Source organism: Equus quagga, chromosome 10 (genome assembly GCF_021613505.1).
Source record: "Equus quagga isolate Etosha38 chromosome 10, UCLA_HA_Equagga_1.0, whole genome shotgun sequence".
Lineage (NCBI taxonomy): Eukaryota > Metazoa > Chordata > Mammalia > Perissodactyla > Equidae > Equus > Equus quagga.
Window position 1 is genome coordinate 5,103,320 of NC_060276.1, and position 13,128 is coordinate 5,116,447.

The window sequence follows — 13,128 nt, forward strand, 5'->3', positions numbered from 1 at the left end:
CCCCCCCCCCCCCCCCGTCCCAGTTGGGCTGAGTCTGAAGGAGGCTTATAGCAGTATCAGTCTCTGCTCCGGACTTCACTCCTCCAGGGAGGGCTGTGTACCTTAGGGTGGCTCCCACCTGGCCAGCTGACAAGCTCTGCAGCTCCCAAAGGTGGCATTTTCCCTCTCCAGCAGGAATTTCTGCCTCTTCTGCCTTTGTCAGGACTGTCGCCTTGTTGTAGAGGTTCTTTTTATCCAGTTTTCAGTTTTTTCTCCAGGGTAATTTTTCCAAAAATAGTTGTGTCCTGGTTGTGTTCGTGGGAGATGAGTTCAGAGTCTGCTTACACTGCCATCTTGGAAGAAAAGAACCTGTTCTTATCTTTTGTCCTCCTTCTCCTGTTGCCTATTCAAGGAAATTTTCACGCGTTTTTAGTAAAAAGTCAAGATGATCAAGAAAAACGAAACATCCATAGCAGATATTAACAGTACTTTGTCCATATCTCCTTGGATCTCTTTATCAATTTCATGTGCACCGACTCTGCTGTGCTTCCTCTTCCAACAAGCAGCTTCTTCATCTCTTTGTCTGAGGGCAGCCCACAGGTTGCTGAAACCCACTTTTGCATGTGCAAATTGACAAGCAGAAGTGCCTGGGAATTTAAGTCCTCAACGGGGCAGCTCTTAACCAGGATTTACAGGTGTAGAGGTACAAATACTGCAGCTCCCTGATGGGGACAATGCCGAGGTGTAAGCCACATTGTCTCCTTGGTATTTTGCTCATTGTCCTTCCCTTTCTTGCCCCACTTTTCACTCCTTTGTTGGTATTTCACAGAAATACTTCCTAATAAACCACTTTCACATGAATCTTAATCTCATAGTCTGCTTCTGTGGCAACCAATTTAAGACCAGTCTTGCTCCAACCTACAAAATTTATTTACTTTTATATTACCCTTACTTACTTTCTCTTTCATTCACTTCAGAAATGAGGTGAACCTGTCCCCTTTAGGGATAATCCCTCAACCTAAGCCCCTGATCTCATCAAGTCCTTCCTCTGTATCAACTCTCCTACTCCTACTTGCCTGTATCTTAAATCCCTCCTTCTCTAATGACTCCTTTCTCTTAGACTATAAACATAGTCAAGTTTCTCCCATATTAAAAAAAATTCTATTGATATGCTCCTTTCTAGTTATCTTCTTTCCTTTCTTTGTCAATCAATCTTCTTGAAAGAGTAATTTATAATCGTTAACTCCATCTTACCATTTATTCATTCTTTTATCAACTACATTCTGCCTTCTTCCCTGATCATTTCTCTGAAACTACTATGTCGGTGATCACCAACAATGTTGGCATTAAAAATATAAACCACACTTCAGAGCACCTATACTTCTTTTCTTTTTTACTTTTATTTATTTATTTTTTGATAGCACTAACCACAACCTCCTCTTCTGAAATTCCTTGGACTCCATGTTGCCATCTTAGTTATGCTACACCTCTGCCCATTTCTACAAAATATATTAAAGGAATTATACCAGCATGCAGTGAAAGGGGTAAAGAGTATAACATAAAAGGAGATCTTTGGACCCCATCCCAAATTCTACAGTCAGGAAGCAGGCTGTAAAAACTACTCGCCTGCAAACACAGTCTACTTTTCATGGACAAGAAGAACTCAGAGAACAGAACAAAGAGCCACGAGGACAGAGCCAAGAGGCAGGGAAAATCACTCCCAGGGAGCAGGACTTGGTCTTAATTCAAGTACTGGCAACATTTACCCAACTGGCTTTGGAATTGCTATGGAGCAGTGAAACCTACGTACCTCCTGTTATTCCCTGTTTTGAAAGGAGTGTCTATTGTGAGAATCTTATGCCTGTCCCACCATTGTATCTTGTGAGGTAGATAACTTGTCACTTTAGTTTACAGATCTTTACATCAAGAAGAACCCTAATGGAGAAGCTGAACATAAGGAGTCTCATTCATATCTGCACCTGACTTAGATGACAAGATCCTTTCCCTGATGCCATAATGGGATTGGACTTTGGTTTGGGGAGTGGGGCGTCTTGGTGGAGACAGAGTGTGTTTTGTCTATGGGAGGAATGTAAATAATTGTAGCCAGAGGGTGAATTATGGTGGCTTTGAAACATGCCACCAAATTCTTGGACACTCTTCCCATCAGTAGGAGCTACCTCCCCTCCCCATGAATCTGAGCAGTCTTGGGGTTGCTTTTACCAATAGAGTAAAGTGGAAATGATGTTATGTTACTCCTAAGACTGGGTTGTAGAAGGCAATGCAAGCTTCTGCCCTGTGCTGCTAAAATATTCACTCTTGATGCCAAGGAAAGCATGTAAGAATCCAACAATCCTACGCATCTCCATTGTGAGGAAGTTCAAACCACAAGAATAGACCATGTGTAGGTGCTCTGGCTAACAGAATCAACCAAGCCAAGCCTTTAGTCATCTCACCCCTGGTGACAGACATGTGAGTGAAGAAGCCTTTGGATGACTGCAGACATTCAAGGCATTCCTAAACCACTCATGAGGCCTTGGATATTGGGTGACAGAGATAAGTCATCCCCGCTCTGCCCTATCCAAATTCCTGACCTACAGAATCAGTGACCCTAATAAATTGGTTTTCATTTTATCGTCCTATGTTTGGGCTGACTTGCTACATAGAAATTGATAACTGGAATATTATTATCCAGAATATATAAATAATCCAAAAATTACTAAGAAAAAAGCAGAAAACCCAGGAGAAAAATGGATAAGAGAGTTCAAATAAGCACTATCCAAAGGAGGATATCAAAATGGTCAACATACACGTGGAAACATTAACCTTATTATTCATCAGCGAAATGCAAATTAAACCACAATGAGATGCCACTTCTCACCCACCACAGAGGCTAAAAATAAAAGTACAGACAGCAAACGTATGTATAACTAAGAGAGCTCTCATAAACTGCTGGCAGGAATATAGGTTGATTCAAGCACTTAGAAAAATTGTCATTAATTTCTCCGGTTAAAAATATGCATATCCTCTGAATAGCAATGTCACTCCTAGGCTTCTATCTAACAGATATCTGTGCATATGTGCACTAAAAGACGTGTACACAAATGTTCAGAGCAGCACTATTCATTGCAGCCAAGGACTGAAACCGTCCCACATGTCCATCAAGAATAGATTGGATAAATTAAGTTGTGGTGCATTAATAAGATGGAACACTGTGCAGCAATTAAAATGAACTACAGCTGTGTGCGACGACATAGATGTATGTAAAAAACATAAACTTTAGCAACAAAACCAAATGTAAATAATACATACTGTATGGTTCTATTTGTATGTAGTTCGAAAAAACAGGAAAAGTAATCTGTAGTGTTTTAAGACACAATAGCTTTTTCTTTTGGAGTAGAAGGAGGAAGTAGTGATTGTCAGGGAATATGAAGGGATCCTGGGGTCTTGGAAATCCTGTTTCTCAATCTAAGGGGTTGTTACACTGGTGTATTTACTATGTAATAATTCATTTAAGTAATGAGTATGCAGTTTTCTGTAAGTATCTTATATTTCAGTAAAGGCGAAAAAATAAAGACAATGGAGTTTTTGAGTTGGCAGATGAAATGAAGTGCAGATAGACAGAGGGGAAGTTAGGGGAACCAGGCCACCAGGCTAAGAGGACTGCTGTGAGACACCCTGTTGAATGAGAGCCCTCTCATCAGATGAGAAGTTCTCACATTAGTGAAAGCTTCCCAACTAACTGGCAAAAGAAAAGAGAAAAGTGCAAGCAATAACCAAATATTAATAAAATAATAAATAAAAAACACACGTGTACATATATTTAAAAACCTGTTGGGGATGGTGGGGGTTATTTGTTTCTGCTGAAGGAGAGAGAGAAAAGGAAAAGGTGGGAAATTGTTCATTGTACTATATGTATCTCCCCATGACACCCAAAGAGATATAATACTATTTGACATATGTGACGTGAGTAGCTATCTTCTAAAGCAGGAGGAACCCCAGGAGCTCTATTATCAGGGCATTATGGGGCTAGAGTCAGAGGAAGTAAGGACCTAGAACTCCCAGAATCTAGGGGGCCAGAGTGGAGATTGGGGGCAGTTACTGAGCTTGCAGGTCTGGTAGTTTCTTGGTGCTCATCCTCAGTCCCACGTGTGACTCATAGTATCAAGCATCAATTAAGAAAAGTTATGTAAAAAAGCTTCACTTTTCTTTCATCCATTCAATAAATATTTCATGTGTTTACTACATGCTAGGGACTGTAACAGGCTCTATGAAGGAAGATGAGTCTTTTTTCACAGGCCCATAAACTAGATGGAGAGATAGAGGAAGAGACCAAAAAGTACAAGAGTGCCAGTAGGAGGGGACTATGGAATAAGGAGAGAGACATGGATACATAAGCACGCTTGGCTGAAATTCCACAGGTCATTCAAGAAAGTGCAAGTAAGAGTGGCTGAAGAAAAAGGTATCAAAGGAGAAATGACAGGAGATGTGCCTGGAGGCAGGGCAGGACCTTGACTATCATGACCATGGTGTCAAGAACTGTGCAGTGTCTGAGATTTTACTGGACTTGCTAGTTCACAAGTTTGCCTGCTACAGTTTCAATGATGAATCTTGAGTCACAGACAGAAGATGTCATTACTTGTGATATAGCGAGAAGCATGAACTTCAAGGCTTTGTTGGTTTCCTTTTCTGGAGGAAGACACCATCTCTATCTTCCAAGGCTGTTTGCTATACAAACATCCTTGAAAAGATAGTCAGAAACAAAAGGGCAGTTAGTGCCTGATCTTCCAAGATGCACAGAAACACAAGCACCCACGGAGAACTGTCCCTTAAGAACAGAGTATGAAGCTCAGGAGCTTTAAGGTTATCCTGAAGGCAGAGGGGAAGGGAAGGGTTGAGAGGCTTTTAACCATGTGAGAAATTTTGATTTCTTTGTTTGGCTCATTTTTTTGTAAATATATTTTATTTTTAGAATAGTTTTAAATTTACCCCTTCACCCAATTTCTCCTATTATTAACGTCTTACATTAGTATGGTATATTTGTTATAATTAATGAGCCAATATTGACACAATATTATTAAAGTCCATAGTTTATTCATATTTCCTTAGTTTTCACCTAATGTCCTTTTTCTGTTTGGAGAGCCCATCCAAGATACCACATTACATTTAGTGTCATATCTCTTTAGGATACCCTGCTGTGACAGTTTCTCAGACTTTCTTTGTTTTTGATGACCTTGAAAGTTTTAAGGAGTACTGGTTAGGTATTTTGTATACTGTCCATCTATTGGAATTTTTCTGATGTCTTCCCAATGCTTATATTGGGGTTATGTATTTTGGGCGTAAGATCACAGAGCTAAAGCGCCACACTCATCACATCAAGTCAAGGGTACATGCTACCAACATGACTTACTGATAGAGACTTTCATCACCTGGCTGAGGTACTGGTTGTCTGATTTCTCCACTATGAAGTTATTCTTGTTTCCTCCTTTCCATACTTTGAAAGGAAGTCACTGTGCCCAGCCTACACTTAAGGAATGAAGATTTAAGCTCCCTGTCCTTGAGGTCAAAGTGTCTACATAAATTACTTGGAACGCTTCTGTAGGAGTATTTGTTTCTTCTCCCCAATTTATTTATTTATTCAATTATTTATATTAACATAGACTCATGGAAATTTATTTTATACTTTAGGTTGTAATCCAATATGCCTTTATTTTGATGTTCAAATTGTTCCAGCTTTAGCTATTCGGAGCTGTTTCAGTTGGTCACTTTGTCCCTTTCACCTACCCCCATCAATGTAGGGTTTTTTAATCACTTCATTATTTTCTGGCACTGCAAGATGCCCTGGCTTATGGTATATATTTCCTGCCTCAGTTCTAGAATCATTTTTCTGAGAAGCCTTGGTTAATTTGTTAAAGAATGGTTTTAGAAACCTAAATCTGACTACTAGGTGTGCTTTTTGCTACTGGGGATTCATTGCTTCTACATCCCCTCAGCTAGCAGAGCAAGGTGATATATACTAACCTGTGCATATACATATCTATGAATATTTAATATATGAAACTATCTGTATCTCTTTTAAGCTGAACACGAATTCAAATTAACGTCTTCAACTGTAAATCATTACCGCAAGAATCATTCTAGCCTCTTTCCCTTGCTTATCTATAACCTCCCACTCAGTTAGAAACCTGACTCTCTCATCTGCCATTCATTTAGTTAACTGTTCAATTCTAGCATACTTGTATCAAAGTATTAGAATTTCTAACCTGTACTCCCAGGGGAAGCAACTTTATCAACTAGAGTACAGGGCTTATGTGCAGTTTCTTTTGCCTTTAATCTTACAGATTCCACTCGTTTCCAAAGTGATTTTGGTCAGAATGCTTTCCCCCAACCTCTTCACTAAGATTGTTTCATACAATTATAATACAGATTGTCTTGTCACAGTATGCATTCCTTCCTGGGGTGGCCTGACCGCCTAATGATTTTTAAAAATTTACGTAAAGGTTTACTCTTTGTACTCTAAGTTCTGTGGGCTTTTACAAATGCATAATGTCATGTATCTAGCATTAAAGCATCATAGGGAATATTTTTACCACCCTAAAAGTTGCCTGCTCTTTAGCTAGTCAACTCTCCTTCTATCGCCTAAACCCCTAGCAACCACTCATCTTTTTATTGCCTCTATAGTTTTGCCTTTTCCAGAATTTCATAAAATTGGGATTATATATTATCTTGCCTTTTCTTACTGTTTCTTTCACTTAGCAATACACATTAAAGTTACATCCAGGTCTTTTCGTAGCTCAGGATCTAATTCCTTTTTATAGCTGAATAATATTCCAATGAATGTACTGTAGTTTGTTTATCCATTCACCTACTGAAGGTCATCTTGGTTGCTTCGTTTTCTGGCTATTATGAATAAAGTGGCTATACATTCATCTGCATGTTTTTGTGTGAACATAAGTTTTCAAACCAGTTGGGGAAATATCTAGGGGCATAAGTGCTAAGTCCTATATATTAAGCTTTGTAACACTATGTTAGCTTTTTAAGAAACTACCAAATTGTCCTCACGAGTAGCTGTACCATTTTGCACTCCCATAAGCAATGAGAAAGTTCTGGTTGCTCTGCATCCTTGTAAGGTTTTAGTATTGTCAGTTTTTGGATTGTAGCCATGTTAATAGATGTGAAGAGGTACCACATTATTGTTGCGATTTGCAGCTCCCTAATGACAAATGACATTGAGCATCTTTTCATATGCTTATTTGAAACATGTATATCTTCTTTGGTGAGGATTCAGATCTTTTGTCTATTTTTAATCAGGTTGTATATTTTCTTATTTCTAAGTTTTGTGTTCTTTTTTACATTTTGGACACAAGTCCTTTATTATATATGTGTGTTTGAAAGGATTTTCTTCTAGTCTGTGTCTCGTATGTTCATTCTCTTAACATTGTTTTGCACAGAGTAGAATATTTTAATTTTAATCAAGTTTAACTTATCAATTTTTTCTTTCACGTATCATGTTTCTGGTGTTGAATTTAAAAATGTATTGTCAAAGCAAAGGTCACTTCAAGACTTACTATAAAATTACAAGAATTAAGACAGTGTGATGCTTGTTCAAGTACCAAATAAATCAATGAGCCCAATGGATATCACAGAAACAGACCCATACATATGTGGATATATGTTTTATGACAAGAGTGGCATTGCTGAGCAGTGAGAATAGATGGTTCATTCAATAAATCTTATTGGGGAAAATGAAAAACCATATAGAAAAAGAGAATCTGACCTTTACCTCACTACCTACACAAAAATCAACTCCAATATTCATCATAAGTCTAAATGAGAAAAGCAAATCAATAAAACTTCTGGAAGATATTATACATGAACAGTTTTGTGGCTGTAGGGTAGATAATGACTAAGCAAAACTAACCAAAAAGCACTAATAATAAATGAAAAGATTGATAAATGGGACTACATTAAAATTAAGAACTTTGTTTATTATTTTAAAAAGCATTAAAACACTGAAAAGGCAAGCCGCAATGCTTTGGTCTGAATGTATGTGTCCCCCCAAATTTCATGTGTTGAAATCCTAACCCACAAACGTGATAGGATTAGTAGATGGCACATTTAGAAGTTGATTAGGTCATGAGGCAGCCCTCATGATGATTGGGATTGGTGTCCTTATAAAAGAGATGCCACAGAGCTCCCTAGCCCCTTCCGCCATGTAAGCATACAAGAAAAGTCTGCCACCCAGAGAGGGCCCTTATTTGACCATGCTGGCACTCTGATCTCAGACCCTGAGTCTCCAGAACAGTGGTCAATGCATTTCTACTGTTTATAAACCACCCAATCTGTGGTATTTTGTTATAGCAGTCCAAACAGTCTAAGACACACAGAGTGGTAGAATACACTTGAAACACATAAAATAAACCAAAACCTGCCATCTAGATTTATAAATAACTTTTACGAATCAATAATTAAAAGACAGAATGATATAAAAGTGTGCAGGAGACTTGAACAGATATTTCACAAAAGAAAATATACAAACAGCCAACAAGCATATAAAACAGTGATCAACCTATTTGTTAAACATAAGAATGTAAATTTATACCATCATAAGACACTACAACATACCCACCACAACTACAACATACCCACTACAATGGATAAAATTGAAAGAATTGTATAAACCAACTGTTGATGAGGACATAAAGTGGCAGGAATGCTCAAACACCACTGATGGGGGTGTCAATTGCTATAACCACTTGAGAAAACAATAGGTCATTTATTCACTATATTTGAAGAAATTATTATAGTATATCCCAGCAATTTCTGTGGGACATGCACATGAATTTTCATGATACAGTTATTCATAATAACTTCAACCTGGAAGAACTCTGAATATCCACCATTACTAAAATGGATTTAAAAATTATGGATTATTCATAAAGTGGAATACTATGTAGCAATGAGAGTGAACAAATAAATTACAATTTACCAACGTGAATGAATCTCACAATCATAGGTTGCTTTACAGAAAGACACTAGACACAAAAGTATATATACTGCATGATTCCATTTATATAATCTCAAAAATAAGTGAAACTAGAATATTACTTAACAACAAAAAGGAACAAGGTACGTATACACACAACAATATTGCTGAATCATAAAAATATTGTGATGAAAAAGAAGCAAGATACAAGATAGTATAAATTGTACAACTCCATTTAAATGAAATTCTAGAAGAGGAAAAAGTAATCTATAGAACCAAAAAGCAGATAAGTTTTTGCCTGGGTCCAGAGATGGTGGCAGATTGACTGTAAAAGGACATAAAGAAACTTCTGAGGGTAACAGAAATGTTCTACATCTTGATTATGGTAGTTGTTACATAGGCATATACAGTTTTCAAAACTCATTGAACTGTGCACATAAAACGGGTGAATTTTATTTTGTGTAAATTATTTTGATAATTTCTACTAAAATTGATTTTTCAATAAAAAATAAACATAAAATGTAAATTATTATAGCCGCTTTGGAACAATGTGACGTTATCTACTAAATGTGAATATCCATAACCAGCAATTGCTATCTTAGGCATATACCTAGGAATTATGTGCACATGCACTCACCAAAATCCACGTACAAGAAAGCTCACAGTAGCATTATTGAGAATAGTCCCAAATTGCAAACAAGCTACATGTCCATCAACTATTTTTAGGATGGATGTATTATTTGATGTATAGTCATAAAATGGAATACTGCACACCAGTGAAATAAAGAAACTAGAGCTATAGTAACAAAATGGATGAATCTCACAAATATATGATTGAATGAAACTCTCCAGCATCATAGACCCCACACTATGTGCAGGTAAAGGCAATTCACTGGTGGAAGATTTTGAAGCTGATAGCAACAACATAACCCAAACCTGGGTAATCTACTAACTACATTGACTACCGTCCCCTGCTACACACACTAAACAGCCAGGAGAAGTATGCCAATTTCCAAGTATGAATGCTATTTACCTACCTGCCTCTACTGTTCTTCTACAAATGATATCTGATATTCAGTAAAAAATTACCAAATACACAAAAAGTCAAGAAAATCAACCCATTTCCAAGAGAAAAAGCAATAAACAGATCTGGACTCAGAGATAACTTAGATGTTAGCTATATAAGAAAGAACTATGATTAAAATATATGAGAACGATGACTAAAATGACTATGATTAATATGTTGAGGAATCTAGGGGAAAGGTTGGATAACACACATAAAGAGATCAGCAATTTCAGCATAGAAATGTAAACTACCAGAAAGAATAAAATGAAAATGCTAGAATTAGAACTCTGTGCCTGTCAATAAGATTACCGTCAGGCTAAACACAATAAAAAAAGAAAGACTAAAATTGAGATAAGTTAATAGATATTACTCAAAATGAAACTCAAGGGAAAGAAAAGGAATGAAAAAAAAAAACAGAATAGAGAATCCAAGAATGGTGGGACAAAAACAAATGACTGAGAGTACATGTTATTGGAGTTCTAGAAGGAGACGAGTGAGGAAGAGAGAAGAGTTCAGGGTAGAAGTTATATCTGAAGAGATGAGGGCCAAAATTTTTCCAAAATTGATAAAAGACAAATATCTAAAGAGCCATTTAGCTCAGGGAGGACTAAACAGGCGGAAAAAAGACACATATTACTCAAACTGAAAAAAATAAGACAAATATAAAATCTTGAGCACAATAAGAATAAAACTAATGTTACATATAGAGAAACAATGATAAGAATTATAGCAGATTCTCATACAGTATGTGACCTTTTGAGATTGGATTTTTCTTCATTTAGCACAAGAAAAAAGAGCAATATATTTAAATTGTTGAAAGAAGTTCATATTTGCCAAAATCTGAAAACAATCCAAATGTCCTTCCATGGATGAGTAGATGTGTATCCACACGATGAACTACAGCTGAGCAATACGAAGGAATGAACTATCGATACACACAACAACTTGGATGAACCTCAAAGACATTCTTCTGAGTGAAAGTGTCTCAAAAAGTTACTTATCCTGTTCTTCCATTTATATGACACTCATGGAAAGACAGCTACAGTGATGGACAGGTGAGTGGCTGTCAAAGTTAGGTGTGGGAATGACAAAAGAAATGGCAAGCAATAGGATATATTGGAGTATTTGAGGAAGCCATTTGGTGTAAACCTAATTCAGCCTGACTTTGTTTTTGCCAAAAGGGCCTGACATGGCCGTTGAGCATGCATTGTACATCTGCTTAAACATTTGCTATGTTCCAAAGACAAGACCAGACGGCCTTAAGATAAAGGTATAACTTCCCCCCACATTGGCATTTCCTTAAGGATAAGCATCTCTCTCTAGGCTAGGAACTGATTGCTGTGTTCACCTGTGACCACCCAGCTTGAGACAACATATCTGCCACCCTGCTGTGTCCACCAAGACAGCAGGCCTATCTGCTGTGTCCACCAGTCGCTGTGCCAACAGAGAAGTCTCGTGACTATTGTAAAAGGGACATTTCAATTATATGTGAAACATCCTCTTTGGGGGTATATAACCACTCTGTACACCCCACTTCTTTGGTGCCCTTTCTTCCTTGGAAGAAAGGCCCTGGGCCATGGTCCTCACATTTTGGCTCAGAATAAACTCACCCAAATTTGCATTTATAGATTGGTTATAGATTATTTTCATCAACAAGTGGAAGATAGGACTATAAAGGAATAGCACACAGGAGTTTGTGTGTGTGTGTGTTTGAAGACAGTTAAGGAACTATTTTGAATCTTGATTGTGGTTGCAGTTACATGAATCTATACGTGGGCTTTAACTGTACACCAAAATAAAAAGTTAATTTTATGTTTAATTTAAATTTAAGATAATTTTATGTTTAAAAATTTTAAAATATTAAAAGAAAAATTACAAAGCTGGAGTGACCACATTGATATCACAAAAAAACTGATTTCATTAGAAGAAAAATTATAGTGGATAAACTGGAACATTACATAATGATTCATCAAGAAGACATAACAATCCGAAAAGTGTGTGCACCTAAAAGCAGAGCTTCAAAATACATGAGACAAAACCTGATAGAACTGAAAAGACAAACTGTCAAATCTACAATATTTGGAGACTGACACTCCTCTCTGAGTAAATGATAGAAAAGGTGGACAGAAAATCTGCAAAGATATTGACAGACCCAAATGGCTGTTGACGAAAATAATCCATAACCAATCTATAAATGAAAATTTGGGAGAGCTTATTCTGAGCTAAAATCTGAGGACCATGGCCCAGAGCCTTTCTTCCCAAAGGAAGAAAGGGCACCAAGGAAGTGAGGTGTACAGAATGCTTATATACCCCCATATAGGCCGTTTCACATATGATTGAAATGTCCCTCCCCAAATAGTCACAAGATTGCCCTGTCGGCACAGCACTTGATGGACACAGCAGGTAGTGGGTCTGTTATCTCAGCGGGCGTAGCAAGAGGCAAGTCTATTGTCTCGAGCTGGGTGGTCACAGGTGAGCACAGCAATCAGTTCCTAGCCTAAGGAAAGATGCTTAATCTTTAAGGAAATGCCAATGATGGGAGGGGGAGGGAAGTTGCACCTTTATCTCAAGGGCCTTTGTTCTTGCCATAGGGAATATCTAAAGCAGATATACAACGCATGCTCAACAACCTCAGTCAGGCCCTTTTGGAAAGACAAGGTCAGGCCGAATTAGGTTTACACCAAATGGCTTCCTCATATTCTCTAATATATCCTATCGCTTGCCATTTTTATTTGTCATAGCGCTATCACCCACCTTCATCTAACTGGCATTTGCAGAACACTCCACACAACAGAAGAATGCACATTATTTTCAGGTACATCTGGAATATTCCCCACGATGGGCCATAAAACAACTCTTAACAAATGTAAAAGAATTTAAATCATACAAAGTATATTCACTACTCACAATGGAATTAAAGAATATGACGAGTGATATCTGCAAATTCACCAAATATTTGGAGATTAAACAACACATTTTGACTAACTCATGTTTCAAAAGAAATTCTTTAGAGAAATTAGAAAATATTTTTAATGGAACAAAAATACAATATATTAAAATTTGTGAGATTCAGCTAACACAGTGCTTAGAGAGAAATTTA